This window comes from Lynx rufus, unplaced genomic scaffold (genome assembly GCF_022079265.1).
Source record: "Lynx rufus isolate CCGP_SWC_20201006 ecotype Redwood Valley unplaced genomic scaffold, mLynRuf1.p SCAF_15, whole genome shotgun sequence".
In the NCBI taxonomy this organism is placed as follows: domain Eukaryota; kingdom Metazoa; phylum Chordata; class Mammalia; order Carnivora; family Felidae; genus Lynx; species Lynx rufus.
Window position 1 is genome coordinate 31,861,047 of NW_025814829.1, and position 19,250 is coordinate 31,880,296.

The 19,250-nt window shown below is 46.1% G+C and overlaps 1 protein-coding gene across 1 annotated transcript in view; it reads left to right on the forward strand.

Annotated features, from left to right (window-relative positions):
- Positions 1–9,188: 9,188 nt before the first annotated feature.
- Positions 9,189–19,250, forward strand: part of TRAF5 (TNF receptor associated factor 5) — a 51,556-nt gene continuing 41,494 nt past the window's right edge. The window contains exon 1 of the mRNA XM_047076799.1: positions 9,189–9,310. The gene's annotated coding sequence lies outside the window, so the exon portion shown is untranslated. The remainder of the gene's footprint in view (positions 9,311–19,250) is intronic.

Consider the following 19,250-nt stretch of genomic DNA (forward strand, 5'->3'; position numbering starts at 1 on the left):
GATTTATGTCTTGTTAACAGATGATTGCATTCTCTGGTTGCATTGCCTCCTATGAGAGACTCTGAAGCAGAGAATTCAGCCAAGCTGTGCCCTAATTTCTTACAACAGAAACTGAATTCGTATTGTTTGGAGCTGCTAGGTTTGGGGGCAATACTTGTTATGCAGCAATAGAAAACTAATGAAATATGGGGCGCCTGGGTGGCTCGGTCGGGTAAGCGTCTGACTTCGGCTCGGGTCACGATCTCCCAGCTGGTGAGTTCGAGCCCCGCGTCGGGCTCCAGGCTGACAGCTCGGAGCCTGGAGCCTGCTTCAAATTCTATGTCTCCCTCTCTCTCTGCTCCTCCCCTGCTCATGCTCGGTCTCTCTCTCCCTCAAAAATAAAAAATAAAAACATTAAAAAAAAAAGAAAGAAAACTAATGAAATAGATGACTATCTCCCATCTTAACAAAAGAAAATTGGAATGACTAATGTCAAAGATTTCAAAGCAAAGAATATTATCAAGGATGGTCATTTAATAATGAAAAGGTGCCCATTCATCAGAGGATCCCTCTTAGAGCTGCAAGAAGAAATAAGCAAATCCTCATTAAAGTCCATGATTTCAATAACCATCTCTCATAAATTGACAACATGAAAACCAAAAATGAGTAAGAATATAGAAGACTTGAACAACACTATCAACATCTTTACCTTTAATTGAAATTCATAGGTCATTCTACCCAGCAACAGAATAAACATGAAATATTTCCAAGATAGACCATGCTCTGTGCCATGAACAAGTGTTAATAAGTGGACAAGGATTCAGATCATCCAGAGAATGTCCTCTAAGTACAATGGAATTATAAATAAGCAACAGAGGGGGCCTGGGTGGCTCAGTCCATTAAACCTCTGACTCGGTTTCAGTTCAGGTCATGATCTCATGGTTTATGAGTTCAAGCCCCTCATCAGGCTCTGCGCTGACAGTGTGGAGCCTGCTTGGGATTCTCCCTCTCCATCTCTCTCTGCCCTTACCTCACTCACACTGTGTCTCTCTTTCTCAAAATAAATAAGTAAACTTTTAAAAACATTCTTTAAAAAAGCAACAAATCTCTGAAATTCCCAAATGTCTGGAAATGAAACACATTTCTGAATATGCTATGGGTCAGAAAATAAACTACAAGAGAAATTAGAAAATATCTTGAACCGAAAATAAGTAAAAACATAGTATCTAAAAATCTTTTGGATGCAACAAAGCTGTGCCTAGGAGAAAATTTATATCTTTAAGTATTTATTTTACATAGGAAGAAAGAATAAGTCATCTAAGCTTTCTTCTACCTTGAAAGCTCGGGGGGAAAAGCAGTAAACTCAACTGAAATAGAAAAGAGTAAACAGGTGGTTGAAATAAATGAAATAATAATAGAGAAAAATCTCTGAAACCAGTAGTTCTCAAAAAGATCAACAAAATACATTAGATCAAGAATAAAAAGTGCACAAATTACCAAAATCTAAACTGGAAGAGGGGTCATCATTGTATAACCTACAGAAACTAAAAGAACTAGTAAAGGGATATTATGACCACTTTATGCCAACAAATTTGGAAAGGTTAATGAAATGGACACATTCTTACCAGAACTGTCTCAGAAGATAGAGAAAATCTGAATTAAGTAAAGAAACTGAATTTGTAACTTAAAAATCTTCACACATAGAGAAGTCTTGTCCCAGATGGCTTTACTGATGAATTCTATAAAATCCTTAAAGACATAATATCAAACCCACACAAACTCAGAAAATACAGGGCTCATTCTATAAGAGCATTATTATTCTGATTCAAAGCCAAATGAAGATAAGAAAACTTCAGACTAATATCTCTAGTGAACAGAGATGCAAAAATCCTTAGGAAAATATTAAATAAAATCACCAGTATCCTAAAAGAATTTCATGACATAACCCATTCCTGTGTATCCCAGGAATGCAAATCTCATTTAACAGTCAGAAATCAATTAATGTAATGGGGTTTTCAACTTCAGTACTATTGACATTTGGGGCTAGATAATTCTTTGTTATGCACTGTAGGATGTATAGCAGAATCCTCAGCCTCTATCCAGCAGGTGTCGGTAGCACCAGCCCCCTCCACAGTTCGACAATCATAAATGTCTCCAGCCATTACCCAATGTCCCCCAGAGAGCAAAATCACCCTCTGCTGAAAATCACTGTAGTATATCATATTAATAAAGGGGGAAAAAAAAACCATTGGATCATGTCAGTAGACACAAAAAGACATTTGACAAAACCCTACACCCATTCATGATAAGAACTTTCAGAAAACTAGTAATACAAGAGAACTTCCTCAACCTGATAAAGAGCACCCATCCACAAAAAGCCTATAAGTAACATCTTATAAGTTAACAACTTATAAGTTATAAGTTAACAACTTAACTGAAGGCTTTTCCTTGGATTGAAAGCAAGGGAAGGATGTCTGTTCTCACCACTTCTACTCAACATTTTACTGGAGCTTCTAGCAATGCAAAAAGGTGAGAAAAATAAAGGCATACGGATTGGAAGAACAAAAATTTATTTTAAAAAATTGTCTATTTGTGGACGATGGCATGTAAAAAATAAATCTCCAAAAACCTACTAGAATAATAAATGAGTTTAAGAAGATCATGGGATACAAGTTCGATATAAAATCAATTACAGGGGCGCCTGGGTGGCGCAGTCGGTTAAGCGTCCGACTTCAGCCAGGTCACGATCTCGCGGTCCGGGAGTTCGAGCCCCGCGTCGGGCTCTGGGCTGATGGCTCAGAGCCTGGAGCCTGTTTCCGGTTCTGTGTCTCCCTCTCTCTCTGCCCCTCCCCCATTCGTGCTCTGTCTCTCTCTGTCCCAAAAATAAATAAACGTTGAAAAAAAAAATTAAAAATAAATAAATAAATAAATAAATAAATAAATAAAATCAATTACATATATATTAGCAATGAATTATCTAAAAATAGAATTAAGAAAGCAATTTTGTTGACAATAGTATCAAAAAGTAAAATAGGAATAAATTTAATAAAGACGTGAAGACCTATTCATTGAAATCTATAAAATATTGCTGAGGCAAATTAAAGAAGACCTAAATAAATTGAGGGATACACCATGTTTATGGATTGGAAGTCTCAATATTGTTAAGATGGTAATTCTCCTCAAATTCATAGATTCAACCCAATCTCTATTGAAATCTTAGCAGGTTTGTTTTGTACAAATCGCCAGATTATTTCCAAAATTTACATGGTGATGTAAAAGCTCTAGACCAGGGGTCAGCAAACTTTTTCTATAAATGGCCAGACAGTAACTATTTTAGGCTTTGCAGTCCACACCTATTGCATGCAACTACTCATCTCTACCCATGTAGTTCAAAACCAGCTATAGGAAATATATAAATCAGGGGTGCCTGGGTGGCTCAGTTGGTTAAGCATGTGACTTTGGCTCAGGTCATGATCTTGTGGTCTGTGGGTTCAAGCCCCATGTCAGGCTCTGTGCTGACAGCTCAGAGCCTGGAGCTTGCTTCGGATTCTGTGTTCCCGCCTCTCTCTGACCCTTCCCAGCTCAAGCTCTGTCTCTCTCTTAAAAATAAAAAAAAAATAAGAAGAAGAAAAAATTTTTAAAGAAAATATATAGATCAACAGACATGGCTATTTATCAACAAAACTTTATTTATACAAACAAATGCCAACCTGAAACTTAGATTAACCAAAACAATTTTGAAAAAGAAGAACAAAACTGGGGACTTACACTAACTGATTACTTGTTATAAAGCTGCAGTAATAGAGACACTGTGATATTGGTGTAAAGATGGACATATAGATCAATGGAACAGAATAGAGTCCAGAAGTACACTCATGCATATATGGTTAATTGATTTTCAGTGAAGGTGCCAGAGTAATTCAATGGCAGAAAGGATAAGATGTCTGTATGCCAAAAAGAATCCCGCCCCCAAAACAAAAAACCTTGATCCTTACTTCACACTGTGCACAAAAAAATTAACTTGAAATGGATCATAGGCCTAGATGTAAGAACTGAAACTATAAACTCCTGGAATAAAATACATTATCAAAAGAATGATCCATAAAAGAAAAAATTAATGATAAATTGGATTTCTTCAAAATTTAATAACATCTTTTCAAAAAGATACAACTAAGAGAATAAAAAGGCAGGGAGAAAATATTTATAAAACATGTATCTGATAAAAGATTTGTATCCAGAATGTATAATGAACTCTTAAGAACCCAATAATAAGAACTCTTACAACAATAAGAAGACAAGAACAACAAAAATCAATTCAAATGGGCGGAAAATTTGGATAGACATTTGGATAGAGAAGTTATGCAAATAACAAATGAGTCCATGGAAAGATGTCACACCATTAGTCATAAAGGAAATGCAAAGTAAAGCCACAATAAGGTACCTAGAATACCCACTAGAATGGCTAATATTAAAAAGATTGACAATATGTACTAACCATTGCCAGGTTTGCAGAGAAGCCGAAAATTTCTCATATGGCTGGTAGAAATGCAGTATGATGTGGTGATACAACCCCTTTGGAAAGCTGGCAATTTCTAACAGATTAAAGGTACACATACAGGGGCACATGGGTGGCTCAGTCGGTTAAGCGTCCGACTTCGGCTCAGGTCATGATCTCACTGTTCGTGGGTTCAAGCCCTGCGTTGGGCTCTGTGCTGACAGCTCAGAGCCCTGGAGCCTGCTTCAGATTCTGTGTCCCCCTCTCTCACTGTTCCTCCCCCACTCGTGCTCTGTCTCTCACTCTCTCAAAAATAAACGTTAAAAAAAATTAAAAGAGAAATAAATAAAGGTACACATACAATACAACCCAGTAATTTTACTCCTCAGTATCTACCTAAAGAGAAATGAAAATGTATGTGCATACAAAAACTTGTGCTTAAATGTTCATGGCAGCGCTATTCATATCCCAATACCGAACATAATCCAAATGCCCATCAGATGGTGAAGAGATAAAGAAAATGTGGTGTATCCATACAATGGCATACTAAACAGCAACGAAAAGGGAGAAACTATTGGTATATGCAACAAACTAGATGAATCTCAAAACCATTATGCCAGTTGACACAAAATACTGTGTAGTTATTTAAATAAATTTTCCAGAAACTGCAAAATTATAGAAACAGAAAGCAGATCCCCTCTTGCCTGAGTCCAGGGCTGGGAGTAGGGATGGAACGCAAAAGGACACATAGGGTGATGGGTTGGTTCTAAAATTTTATGGTTGCATAACTGTATGCATTTACTAAAATTCATTGATTGGGTGGATTTTGTGGTATTGAAAGTATGACAGTAAATTTGTTTAAAAAGGAGGGGGGGGAATGTAACCAAAGTGTGTGCAGTGGATGCAGCAGCCCCAGAATGGTGTACCGTAATGAGAGGCCCTTATTGTGACTGCTGAGGATCATATGGAACTTCTCAGGATAGAGAGGCAAGGTCATGGACTACAGAGGTGTTGTAAGAGTCAAAGGCATTTGAAATTTGTCAGTTTTCCCCATGTTAAACCCTTTCTGAGCATATACCTTTCTGTCTTAATGCTTCTGTCCTGTTTGTAAAACAGAGGATGTGGATAACCAGGGTTACAAGAGCATTGTTTAAAATCTCTCCATATAGAGTAGGCGCCATTCTCCAAAAAAAAAAAAAAAAGAGAGAGAGAGAGAAATATCAAATAATGAATGGTCTTCCTTGTTACCAACCTACTACAAGGTCTAACAAAACCAGATTGTGCCAATCAAACCCACAATCTTACTTCATGTTTCCTAAGGCTAAATAATAACCTTAATACACACACACACACACACACACACACACACACACACACACACACATATATATATATTTAATACTTTACAGTGACTATGCAGAGTTAATATGTTAAAATGTTTTTCCAAGCACTGATGGGAATTGCATGTGTGAATCTTATTAAAGGAACTGTCAAAATGGACAGAATCCACATTTGGCCAAGCAAACAGTGAAGACAGCAGGCCTAATTTTAAAACAATAAAAATCTAATTGTTGCAACAAAAGAGCTGACAATCACACAATCAAACCACGAACAGAGAAGGGGAGGGAGGAATGTGTATATTGAGAGAGTGATCCTCTGGAACAAATACAGACTATATGGAGATCTATATCCCACCGAAACCTGCATACTAATTTATAGCAGCTTTATTCATAACTGCCAATTAATTCTACTTCATAATGGGAAACAACCAAGATGATCTTCATTAGGTGAATGGATAAGTAAATTCTGGTACTACCAGATAATGGATATACCTCTGGAAAAACAGTATCTGGAAAACAAGTCTTTTGTTTTGTTTTGTTTTTTTAAATTATATCCATCCTGGGAGAAGCTCCCTGTTCCCAGCGCTTCCTGCCTCTCTTGTGGTGTTTGCTGGGCTCACTGACAGGCAGAACTGAGGTAAAGGTTATTTGATGAAAGCAAAGGGACCACATATCACTGGGTCAAGAATTTAAATTCAGAAAACCCACAGATATTCATTCATTTATTGCCTCGATGCAGGACCTACTTAGCGAGCAAGTGAGCGTTCTATGTGCTCAGCACCCTGAGGTTTTGCTTTTTGCCTGAGAGTGGTTTGCTACTATATCACACTTTCCGCGTGTGGTTCCATTATGGGCAAAGAATTTCCATGGTAACTTACAATGGAAGTTAAAGATGCAATCTAGGTCTCAAGAAGAATTTTTTTCCTTTTTTCTCATCTCACTGATCTCTAGGTGTTGGAAGGTATGACCTTTTACTCTGCTCTAACTAACTGCTTGTATTGATCAGTCTTGTCACACAGGGGCAGCTTGAGGAAGGTAATACATCCATCTATTGTTCCAGTAGGTGGCGTCCTCCCCTCTCCATCAACACAATCTTTCCATTGACAACCAGGGCTACAATCACCTACCCTATTAATTTATCCAGCAAATTAAACAGCTGAAAGCCATGTCTTTCTGAAGTTTGGGGGTAAATTTAGAGTGTTTATATGAGGTAGATAAAAAGTTTAGCTCTTTTATTCGGTGTAAAAAGTTGGTGTATACCAATCTTGCCCTTATTTTTATTAGATGGATTTAGTTTGAAGACTGGATTCTGTTTGTAACATTGCAAATATTTTCAGAACATAAAATTGCTAACATTCATCTCCTTCTAAAAGTTGTTCTGTTTGAATTTACATGCAGTGTAGTGGTTATGAGCCCTAGAACGAGACTTCAACGTTAAAATCCCACCTTTCCCAAACTAAGAATTTTGCAATTGAGCAAATTATTCAAGACATGCGTTTTCTTATCTATAAAATAGGGCTGATGATTACATGGGTTGATATCAACAAAGCACTGAGCACAGTACCTGGTGTATAATAAGACAATAAATGTTAGCTATAACCTGCAAGTATTTAACATTGGTTTTCTATGTACATTTACATTCTGTCCTTCCCCTCCATCCTCAAGATCCTTGAAGAAAGGGATCATATCTCTTCCATCAGACTGGTCTATTCCCAGGGTCTGTCTTCTCTATTCTCCCAGACACCCTGCCCAGGATTCTGTGATCAACATGGGGAGCTGGGAACATGACCTTTAGTTCTGACTAACAGTAACACCTATTGAAAATTCCTCTCTCTCAACTTCCTAGCCCTGAAGTCATGCAGCCCCCACTCCCCACAACTAAAGATTCTCTATCTGTCCCAGCATCTGATTTCATTGTATTTAAAGCTCAGATATGATTCTAGGGACAAATTGCCTGTTTTATTCAGTTGATAGGGAAGAAGAGGGGGGAGAAACCATGGAATCATAGTCAATGACAGTACAAGGAGCCCAGTGCACACCTGCAAATGTTTCTAGCCAGTGAAAGGAGATATACCCTTACAAAACATATCAACAATGACTTGTAGATGCTGGTCAGGGTATGGGGGGGTGGTGGGTAATGAGTCAGGAAGTAGGCAACGATAAGAGAAGATGTATAAGGGAACAGGGAGAGACAGTAAGGTTCGTGGTGTGCCTACTCTGTGTCAGGAATATAGGAATGCTATCTCATTTATTTCACACAGGATTGTGAGGTGGGTCTAGAGTCCCAAAGCAATGCCCACTGGAGTGGTTAATCTGGCTCACCAACCCAAAAGTTGGAATCTGGATTTCTGGCTCTTGTTGAAAAATGGAGACCACGGGAGGACAGGATGGCATGGAACCTGAGCCTGAGCCGGAGCCTGGCTGCTCCGCCAGATCCCACACAAGCTCTGTAGTGCACCAGTGTCCCTCCCCCTCCTCCATGACTGCAGCCTTGGGCCTCCTTCCTGTCTCTTTCTGCCTGGCTCCCATGCATCTCTGGGTTGTGCATTTTACTAATTCTCCCCTTTTACTGATGAGTAATCAAAGCTCAGGGCAATCAAGTACTTGCCCACGGTTGCCTAACTGAAAGTGAGGAAGCTAGAATTGGACTTCTGATCTATTTCATTCCAAAATCTCGCTCTTCATGCTCCATCAACCTCCACAGAGATTTATATAGCCTACAAATACCATTCAGAACATACGCTCCTGGAGAGAAGTATTCTAAGAAAGAGGCCTGTATCTAGGAGTCAGGAGAGCTGGATTTAAGTTGTAACTACAGCCCTTGCTGAGTGTCCACCTTCGGGCACCTCACTTCAGGTCACTTCTCTGGACCTCAGCTCATAGGTAAAATGAGGAGGAACAGGCCTACTTCGCAAGGTTGTTTTGAAGATCCAAAGAGATGTCTGGGGAGCCCTTGGTCCAAGGTCAACCTCAACAATTCTAAAGGATTGCTAGACACGCAGCAAGGAGGAGGGCGGACAAATTTGTGCTACTGCTGAGGAAGATGGGGAAGGACTGGTTCCAACCAGACCTGAGACCTTGAGCTAAGGGAGTCAAAGCAGGAAAGGACTGGCTCAGCTTGGTTGTCCCAGGTTGAAGGGTAAGATGTGTACAGTTCAAAGGCACTTGAGGAAAATCTGAGATGCTTTTTATTTGTAGGTACTGTGGTTAGGTTAGATTTCTAACTGCTCAGTAATTCTCCGCGTCCTACCCGACACCTTCCTGCCCGTCCGCCCTTCCCCTGGGGCCTGCGCCCCTCGCCAGGACTGCTTCGGGCCCCGCCCCAGGCCCCGCCCTTCCCGGGTCCCGGGCCCGCCCTCCTTCCTCCCCCGGTCTGGCTCCCCGAGCAGGGCTGGGGGGCTGAGAGCCTGGCCCCCGCCTCGTCGCCGGTCACTGCCTGGAGTAGCCGCGAGCCTGCGGACCAGCGCCGGCTGAGCACCCCCGCGCCAAGCCACACGTGAGTCCCGGCAGGTCGCCTCCGGGGCGGTGGCCGCGCCGCGGTGATAAGCCCCGAGGCTGTAGAGCTGGAGTGAGGGGACCGAGGAGCGTTCTTCGGCTCGTCCCGTTTGCTTTGAAACCGAAAGCGCCACAGCGGCAGGGGCCCCGCAACCACCTCCTGGCGCCTGGCGCTCGGCTGTGGGGGTCCCGGGCCAGGCCGCCCGCCGCGCTCGCGTCTAGCGCGTCCCGGACCAGCGCCGGGCGGCCGCGGGGTGGGGGTTTGGGGACCGGGGGAGCCTGCTGGGTTGGTGGCCGCTGCTGCGGGCGAGGGGGTGCAGTTGGGTGTTGAGAGTCAGAGCCAGGCTCCGCGGCTCCGAGCGGGTTTTCTTTGCAGGAGAAGGGTGTGTCGTGGACGGAGACCGGGGGTCTGGGCTGGGGAGCTGCTGCAGAGCGCGGCTGTGGCCTGGAAGGACCAGGTTCAGGTTGAGGGGTGATTTCCAGGCGTGCCCTGCACGCACGCACTGCAAACCCCAGGCTCTCCGTTCGCACCCTTCAGCGCCCCCTCCACTTCTGCAGGACTTCTCCACCCGGAGCCCTCTGGAATGAAACTTTAATATTGGAATGAATGGAAACCTCCACGAACTGTTCGATTGAGCGTGCTCATTTAGAAACACCACACAGCACACAACACAGCGCACACACACACACACACACACACACACACACACACACACACACACACACACACCCAAAGCCGAGCTCGGAGGGGTCTTGGAAGATACCAAGGTTCAGGGAGGTGAGTTGCCCTGGGACACCCAGAGGATTGGTGGAATCTGGGTTTTCCAGAACAGATCGCTTCCCCCTTGCCGCCGCTCTGCAGGGTTTTGGCAGTTCTGAAGATTTTCTGTGAATACCGGGGCCTCACTCTTGTCGCTGACTCCACTGGGCTGCTCTGCCTGCTGCCGACTTTCTCGCCTGGTTCTGCCCCCTCCTGCAGAGTTTCCATATTTGGCTATTTCAGATTTACTTTCTCGAACTCAGTTATCGCCCCCGTGGCTAGCAGGGCTGCTCTAGGCCAGCGGTGAGGTTGGGAAAAGGCTGCCCCTGCAACCCCACCCTCCACAGCCCTGGGCCGTGACCCGTGTCCCTGAGGACAGGCATCTAGTAACCAATTTAATTCAGTAAATATTTATTGGGCACAGGTGCTGTGTGACTAAGGCCAGTGGAATATGGTTTCTTCCTCTAGAGACGTTCACGGTTTAAAAGGGCTCTGGAAGACAAAATGCAAAGAAATGGAGGTGCTTCTGGGAATAGAACAGTTACGTGTGTGAGAGAGAATTTTAGGCCGGGAAAGGCTGGGTAGGGCCTCTCAAACCCAGGGTGCTGCTGCTGGCTGTCTGCCCTTGTCACATGGCCGATGAAAGGGAGTTAGTGCAGTTGATGGTCAGGTGAAAACTATTTGACCACTCCTCCCTGTGGTCTACTCTGATTTGCATAGTAAAGTCACTGCTGCAGGAAAGCTGGTTGTGAGATGGAAGCAGAAAATATCTAGCCCCTGTCGAGGCTTTCTTGTTTTCGTTACCATTCTGTTTTGAACTGTGTGGGATGGGTAGGCCCTCAGATCCTGGACACAGGCAGGAGAAAGTCACCTGTGTGAGCCCAGCTCTGGAGGACCTGCTGGAGGGGCAATGATGGAGGAGGTGACTTTGTCAGGTCCTCTGGGCTGAGGTCTGTGGCCGTGAGGGTAGGATGGGCAGCGTTTCCATCTGTCAGCAAGCATCACCTGAGCACCCATTGGCTATGGGTGGCAGGGCAGTGGAAAGAGTACGGAAAGGAGAGGGAGGCCCCGTCCACTGGAAGTACTAAGTCTGTAACTGGGATATTTCATTGGGGGCGATCTGCAGAGCGAGGGAGCTGGATGCCTCTGAGTCAGCCCCGGTAGGCTCGTCAGCCTTTAGACAATCAGACCTTCTGTGATTATCTCAGCTTCTCAGCAGAGGACCCTGAAGAAAAAATAATTCCATGTTTGTAAAGCTCTTTCCTTTTTAAAGCGTCTTCTCATTGCTGTTCTCATTGTGTTCTCCCTGATATTCTAGTGAGTCAGGCCAATGCAGTATTATTCTCCTCGTCTCCCAGATGGTGAGGGTGAAGTCCCGAGTGTAATAACCCTTTAGGTTCCACTGCTGGGCCGGGCCTGTGTCTCTAAGGTGCCTGGTTCCTCTGCTCCAGGCCCCCACCCTGGTTTCTCAGACAACTAAATCTACCCACCTCCTCCTCAGTCTGGACTCTGGTAACACATGTCTGGTGTGCTCCCAACCACACAGAGCAGAGTCCCCTGGAGGCTCTGCCTGGGGCGCCACATGGACAGACATCTGCTCTGTTAGCTCTACCCCAACTCAGTGAACTCGGGGCAAGACCTGTGTCTATTCTGGTTTGGGTCCTGGAATCTGACAGAGTAGGCCTAAACAAATGTCTGTGTCGAATTCATTTGAGATGTGTCTCCCTTGGGACTGATGGCTGGGGAACATGTGCTTGGTGGGGCTCTGGACAGAGAGGCTGAGCTGTCAGCAGGACTTGCTTAGACCCCAGGAATCAGAACAGCCCTGTGCAGTTTGAAAATAGCCTTTCTGGGGCGCCTGGGTGGTGCAGTCGGTTAAGCGTCCGACTTCAGCCAGGTCACGATCTTGCGGTCCGTGAGTTCGAGCCCCGCGTCGGGCTCTGGGCTGATGGCTCAGAGCCTGGAGCCTGTTTCTGATTCTGTGTCTCCCTCTCTCTCTGCCCCTCCCCCGTTCATGCTCTGTCTCTCTCTGTCCCAAAAATAAATAAACGTTGAAAAAAAAATTTTTTTTAAATAAAAAATAAAAAAAAAGAAAAAAAAAAAGAAAATAGCCTTTCTGACCTGATTAACTTCTCATGGCCTCCCTGAGAGAAGGGAAAGGCAGGTTGCTGTTCCTTCCACTTCCCTGGTTGCAAGCTAGGGCACAGAAGTGACCGGAAAGATCTCACAGAATGTAGGGACCAGCCAGGACCCCAGCCCAAGTCTCCTGACTCTAATTCCTATGCTCTTCTCCTGGTATTTTGGCTAGAGGAAGCCAGAATTCTGGGCAGGAGGAACGTGAGGGAACCAGAAAGGCATTCATCAAAGGCCACCTGACACCTTTGTCACTGATTGGGGGTCTTTAAGGGCTAATAGACCAAGGGAAGGGTGGAGCTGTGGCAGACCCAGTCTCAGAGGAGCTTTTTCTGTGCAGATGGTGGCTTTTACTGGGGCTACTCTGGGGCAGGAGTCATCACCCCAGCAGAGCGAGGTGGGCATCTGTGTGTGTGCTGAGGGTAGAGGGCACCAGGGCAGAAGCGATCTTCGGGGCTGGAGGGTTCCTGCCCCTGCTGAGGCCAGGGTTGGGCCCCACTGAGCTTGTTGCTTTGCCCAGAGGAAAGCTTTATTTGGAGGGTCAGACAGTAGTTGACCCACATGGCCCCTGGCAGGCCCTGTCTTGTGAGGAAGTGGACTGGAGGACCAGAGAGGAAATAAAAGTGAAAATACTCACCAGTCCTGACAGAAAAATTCAAAGTCAGCTTGAAGCGGCAGTGAGGAGTATATTCTGCGTATTGTTATCTGGAGGCAGGTGGTGACACATGATTAGATGGTGCCGTGGCCAGAACTGGGTACCTCTGCAGGTACCTGCAGGGTCTGTGGTCCCCGTGTTGAATGACAGAGCCCAGGGAGCGCCCCTTCCGGAGTGTGTGAACAGGGAAGGGGGACCCATTCACTTTCAGCAGCTGCCCATGCCTCATTGCTGGACATGCACTCCACCAGCTTCTCTCCTCTCCAGTCCAGAACATCCCTGGGATTTCCCCCATGGTCTGTTTCCTCTCAGGGAAGAGGTACTCTCCTGACCCATGGGAGGGAGAGCACCTTCTCCACCTATGCCCCTGATGCAGCCCTCTTCTCCCTCTGACGGGCTCCATCCATCGTTCCCTTACCACTGACCTCTTCCTCTGCCCCACTAGCTCAGCCTCTGTTAAACAGGAACAGCCATGTTTCTGCAACCCCTCTTCTCTCCCTTTCACTGAAAAGCTTCTGGAAAGAGCAGCCAGCACTTGCACTTATGTATTCCTCACTCCGCGCTGTGCACCTGCCCTGCCGCTCAGATTGCCCGAAGGTTTCTGGGGCCTGGTAATCCTCAGTCGCCAGCCTGCTCTGCAGCTGTTGCCCATCTCCTTGGAAGGTGCCCCATTGTCCCCACTGACGTTCCCTTCATTGACCTTGAGCTTCTCATCCTCCTCCCTCCCTGCAAGTGCCCATATGAGGACCAGGCTGTGTCCTCAGGCTGGGCCTCTAACCCCTGTGCTCCTCTCCCTAGAGCCCTCCTGTCCTCCCATGGCTCAAACCAACACTCTTCAGGAAAGGCTCTGTCTCTCACCCAGCTCTGTTCCCGGCCAGTTTGATTTGTGACACACAGAATCTTCGCCGTGATGTTTCCGGAGCCCCTCAGACACGCATCCCAAGCCGTGCCTTCCTCTGAGTTCTCCCTCACCTGTGCAGACATCACTGTTCTCCCACAGTCACCTCTGGCCTGTCTCCCCTGGCCGGTTCTGGTCCCCAGGGCGGCACCCTGAGTTCACGTCCATTCGACACATCCATTCGACCTCTTTCCTGTATTACCTTGATTGTGCATTCACTCACTTTCCTGCCTTTCCGTTTCCTCTCCTGCACTGCTGCAGAGGGGCCGCCTAAATGCATAGTGGAAATAGTGTGGACTTCAGAAGCTGCGTTCAAATCTGAATTTATGACTTGCTGGTTGTAGTTGCATGATCTGGGCAAGTTGCCCAACTTCCATGAGGCTCTGTTTCCAATGGTAAATAGAGATAGTAATGTCACCCACTTGGGGTTGCTGGAAGGATTAAATGAGCCAATATATACACAGAGCCTAGTGTCTGGCGGGTACTCAGTAAAGCTGTTTTTCTTCTATGTGTTTGATAGCAATAGGGAGTTGTGGGGTCTCTGGGGAGGTGGAAAATGTGTGTGGAGCCTAAAGGCATTCACATTAAATTAAAAACAGACAAACAAAAGAACTGCCAAGTTCCGAGGGAGCCCATCATTTAAACTAGCCTGTTGCTGACACTTGGCAATCTAGACCAAGCAGAGCTCAGCAGCCAGGTAGGTGGGCTGGGATGGGACTGGACATGGTGGGGATAAGCTGGGACAAGCCCTTGGCAGGCAGAAGGCAGAGAGGAGGGCAGGAGGCATAAGATAATGGAGGCCCAGGCCCAGGGAGAGGGTTTCAGGGGCAGGATTCCAGCCTTTAGAATAATGTGTGGGCACAGCAGCCGCCATCTTGGAGGGATAGTTGTGCTGGTAATAAGGTGACACAGGGTCCCGGCAGAAGAAATACAATGGATTTGGGAAGCAAAATACAGGCACTGGCTTGATCACCAGGAGCAGAGAAGTCCTTTAATGGGATCCAACTATGCAAGCAGAGCAAAATGTGGAGTGAGGTTGACTGGGTACAGAACTGCCAGCCAGAGCCTTTTCCACACTCCCTTACTAAGGAGGGTGGCTGGGAACAGCCAGGCTGTGTTCTGAGCCTTCCATTTGCATTTGTAGAGGGCCCTTGAGGCCAGAGGATGGAGGCAAGTGGGTGGAGTGAAGCTAAACAGTCATGAAAGTCCCTCTTCTGCCTTCATGACATTAAGATTCTGAGGAAGAGGCTGGGCAGATACCTACGCTACAACCTAGCAAATTTACCCTGCTTCCCTGGGTTAAAGACAAATAATTTAACATAAAGTGAAGGCCTAAGTGCTCAGTAGTTGCAGAATAAAAGAAGTGATTCACCAGTTGGGTGGGGTTATTCCAGGAAGCCCTCCTGAGGAGTGAGGAGAAGTGGGCCAGAGAGATGGGAGGGGATATTGGACCCTGGGCAAAGGCATTTGAAAGGGATAAAGGAAGGAGTGAATAGTTGCCTTTAATGGATGGGAAGTAGATTATTCTGGAGCCTCCATATTGAATTGGTTTATTTGAAAAGCCAATAATTTGGATTGTTACTTCAATTGCTCAGTGACACTTCTGGCAGACCTTTCTGAGAAATGTCCAATGCCATGGATATTAGCCGTGGACAGACACTACCTTCTTTCATTCTTTTCTTGGTATTAATTCCCTATGTGTGACTTCACTTGATTCACTTCATTGATGCTGGATCATTGGAGCAAATGTGACTTCTCTAGCATCCATTTCTTCCACCTTACAATCATAGTGCTTGATTCTCTCAATGTCAGCTCTGCTTAGGCTGTGTTAAACAGCTGTAAGGCCTTTTACACCTGACTTCCCTGTTCCTAACTTTCTCCACATCATTTCTTCTGCCTAGAGTGCCTCCTGTATTAATCTACTAATTCATGCCCCCTGCCTTTGAAGGAAAACCCGAATTCATCTCTTGTTAAGAAGGCTTCCCCAAGACCATACCCAGCTTCGATGATTTTCTCTGAGGGCTCACAGGATTCAGCGTATAGTTATACAGATATGATTCATTACAATGAAAGGATCCAAAGCAAAATTGGCAAAGGGAAAAGGCACATGGAGCAAAGTCCAGAAGAAGCCAGGCGCAAGCTCCAAGAGTCCTCTCCACCACTGACGTCACATAGGGTCACGTTATTCCTCCAGCATTGAATAGTGACAACATGTGAAATGTTGTCTACCAGAGAAGCTCATTAGAGACTTGGTGCCCAGGGTTTCTATTGAGGACTGGTCATGTAGGCACCCTCTGCCTAACGTATACCAACATTCCAGACTTCCAGAAGAAAAACAGGTGCTTAGGAATAACCACATTGTTTGCAAAACAGTTTGGGGACAGTGAGCCACCCTAATTAGTTAGGAGAATTGGCCCCAAATCCACCTTCTAAGAAGTTAACCAAGGGCCATCCTTGGAAACAGAACTTCCCAAGGATGGCAGTCTCAGGCCTGCTATGTTACCTCTTTTCTGCACAGCTTGCCTGCATAATTCCACCCGATAGTGCCTAGCTATGCTTATGCTGTAGAGAAAATCACTCTAGATAGGAGCCAGGAGACCTAGGATCCAGCCCAGCATGGCCACCTACTGCTGGGTGACCCTTTGAAGCTCTCACTCCATTTTCTTCTTTCCTGTGGAAGAGGGGAATTGTAATTCTTCTTTGTAGACCTCAAGGGTGAGGCCTACACCCTTGATAGTGGGTTATTCTATCTATCCCTCTTGGTTGAGCACCTACTGTGTGTCAGGCACTGAGTGAATACTGTGGGAGTACAGAGGGAAGTGTGGTGTAGTGGCTTCGAGAGGAGACCAGTCTGATATTAAACCCAGCACTTACCAGCTGTGTTACCTTGAACACGTTATATAATCCTGATTGGTAGAATGTGAATAGGAAAATAAAACTGGTGCCCACACCTCAATGGGTTGCTGTGCACAGTGGAACAACCCATGTAAAGCTTCTAGCCACAGTATCTGTCACGTCGTAGGCCCCCAAAATGGCAGCTATTAATTCACTCAGATAGTTGAGCGCTTGCTGTGTGCCAGCAACTTGAAAAATACGTGGCCCCAGGCCTGCTTTCTGTTTGCTGGTTCAGGTTAATAGTGAACAGGTAATGACATACAAAAATGAATTGCAGTCATAGTAAATGCTATGAAGGAGAAGTACAGCATGGTAAATAGCATGCAATTTGGAAGAGGGGACCTAGCGTGGCTGAGGAGGCATGTGAAGGCCTGGCTGAATATGTGATGCTTAAGCTGGGCCTCAGTGAGTTTCGCTCAGAAAGAGGTTAGGGGAAGGGGAGGACAGGATGATTCCAGTGGAGACAGCAGCTTGAGCAAAGGGAGACCGGCCTTAGGGGTGAACGCTGTAAAGAGGGCAGTTTTGCCACTTGTATGAAGAATGGCAAACAGGGGCACCTGGGTGGCTCAGTTGGTTAAGCATCTGACTCTTGATTTCAGCTCAGGTCATGAGTTCATATTTTGTGACTTCGAGCCCCGGGTTGGGGTCTGTGCTGACTGTTAGGAGCCTGCTGGGGATTTGCTGTCTCCCTCTCTCTCTGCCCCTCCCCTGCTCTCTCTCTCTCTCTCTCTCTCTCTCTCTCTCAAAATAAATAAATAAAAACTTTAAAAAAAAAAAAAAGAATGGCAAAAAGACCAGGGAGAATGGAGAATAAAAGGTAGGGGAGGAGGGGGGCTTCCAGATGATCCTAGAGATTGGACAGGACCATTGCAGCATGCATTAGGGCTTTGGAACGTTAAGAGGAATGGGAGGCTGTGAAAAGATCGTGTGAGTGACACAGCTTGGTGTTTTCAGAAGCTCAGTCAGGCGGTGTGTGGAAAATGCTCTGGAGGAGTGAGTGGGTGAGGGAGACCAGTTGTAGGAGGCTGTGCTGTGGCCCAAGTGAGAGGGATGGTGGCTTGAATCAGGGTGTTGGTCATGGGGGTGGAGAGAAGGAGGCGGAGTGTCTCTGTCAGGTACACTCAGGGGGCCTCTGTGACTGATGGGATGTGGGGGAGGAGAGAGAAGGCATCGCCCGGATGATGCCAGTTATCTGGCAACAGCAGGAAGATAAAAGAGTTGGGTCTTTACCAAGAGGTAGCTCTGGGGAGAGCAACTTAGGAGAGGGGAAATCGGTTCAGTTTGAGATGCTTTGGCTTTGGAGTTCCTGCAAGGCAATCGGAAGAAGGCACTCAGCATGCAGCCTTCATGTGGGTCTAGATGCAGAGGAGGTCTGGGCTGGAGAGAGAGAGAGAGAGTTGGGAGTTGTTAGTTCATACATTGTCTCTGTTCTTGGACAGTGTGGTTTCAGGGAAGCTAAAGGGAGAGTGTGTGTATTTGGGGAAGGGCATGGAGGGGGCAACAATGTCTGATGTTGCTTAGAAGCCAGGTAAGATGAAGACTGAAAACGGACCATTGGCGTTAGTGAGCCAGCAGTCACCGATTTGGGTGGCTTGGTGAGGGTGTGAGCCAGGCCCGAGCTGGCTGAGGACTGGACTGAAGAGAGGCCAGTGGAGACAGTCCCTCCACCGTGTTGAGGGTGAGGGTGAGTGAAGAAGTTTGGCTGTGAGAGGAAGGAGAGCTCGAACTTTCGAGAAATGTGAGAGTGAGGATTTTTAGTGTTGCTTGATCTCTAGAGAGATCGTGGTTGTGTGAGAGTGATGGAAGGAGCCAGCTGAAAGAGAGAGGTTGGCGATGAGGAAGGGGGGTGGGTGACAGTGGATGTGAAGCTCCCTGAGGAGGCAGGGGTCCAGGACAGGTGGAGAAGTTGGCTTCCTTCAGAGGTCACCTCTAACACGCTCTGAGAGGGAGAGGGCAGAGCAGGGGCCCCCGTGCAGGGAGACACATAGGTCTGGTGGCAGGAAGTGGAGGTCTTTCTGGTCTGAAGACTTCTATTTTCTGTGTGCGATAGGAAGTGAAGTTTCTGGGTGAGGCCTGGGGGGGGCATGGTCACGGTTTGCAGAGAAGAGAAAGGTTTGAAATAGATAGTGAAAACAAGAGAGTGAGCTGAAAAGGAAAACCTGGCCTCCAACTCTGTTACCTGTTCACATGGTGAAGCCTCCAGAAAAGGACCCTGGCAAATGTGATTTCACCTGTCTAGCACCTTGTGAGGCACCTGGGTGAGGGCCCTATACATATTTCTTGAGTTGAATTGTTGGCCTTGTCTACCTTTAAAAATCCTCCTCAACATTTTCCCCTCCTTCCCAGGTACCTGGCTTCCCCTATGACATCTCACCAGGGACGGGTTCATGTTAGTAGGACTAAGGACCATGGCTCAGACTTGGCTCTTCCAGCCCTGTATGGCTAGACCCTCCCCTCCTGACACTGACTACCTCTCCCCAAGTCAGCCATCCTTTTTTTTTTTAATCTTTTAAAAGTTTATGTATTTGTTTTGAGAGAGACAGGCAGCGTGAGTAGGAGAGGGGGAGAGAGAGAATCCTAAGCAAGCTCCACACTGCCAG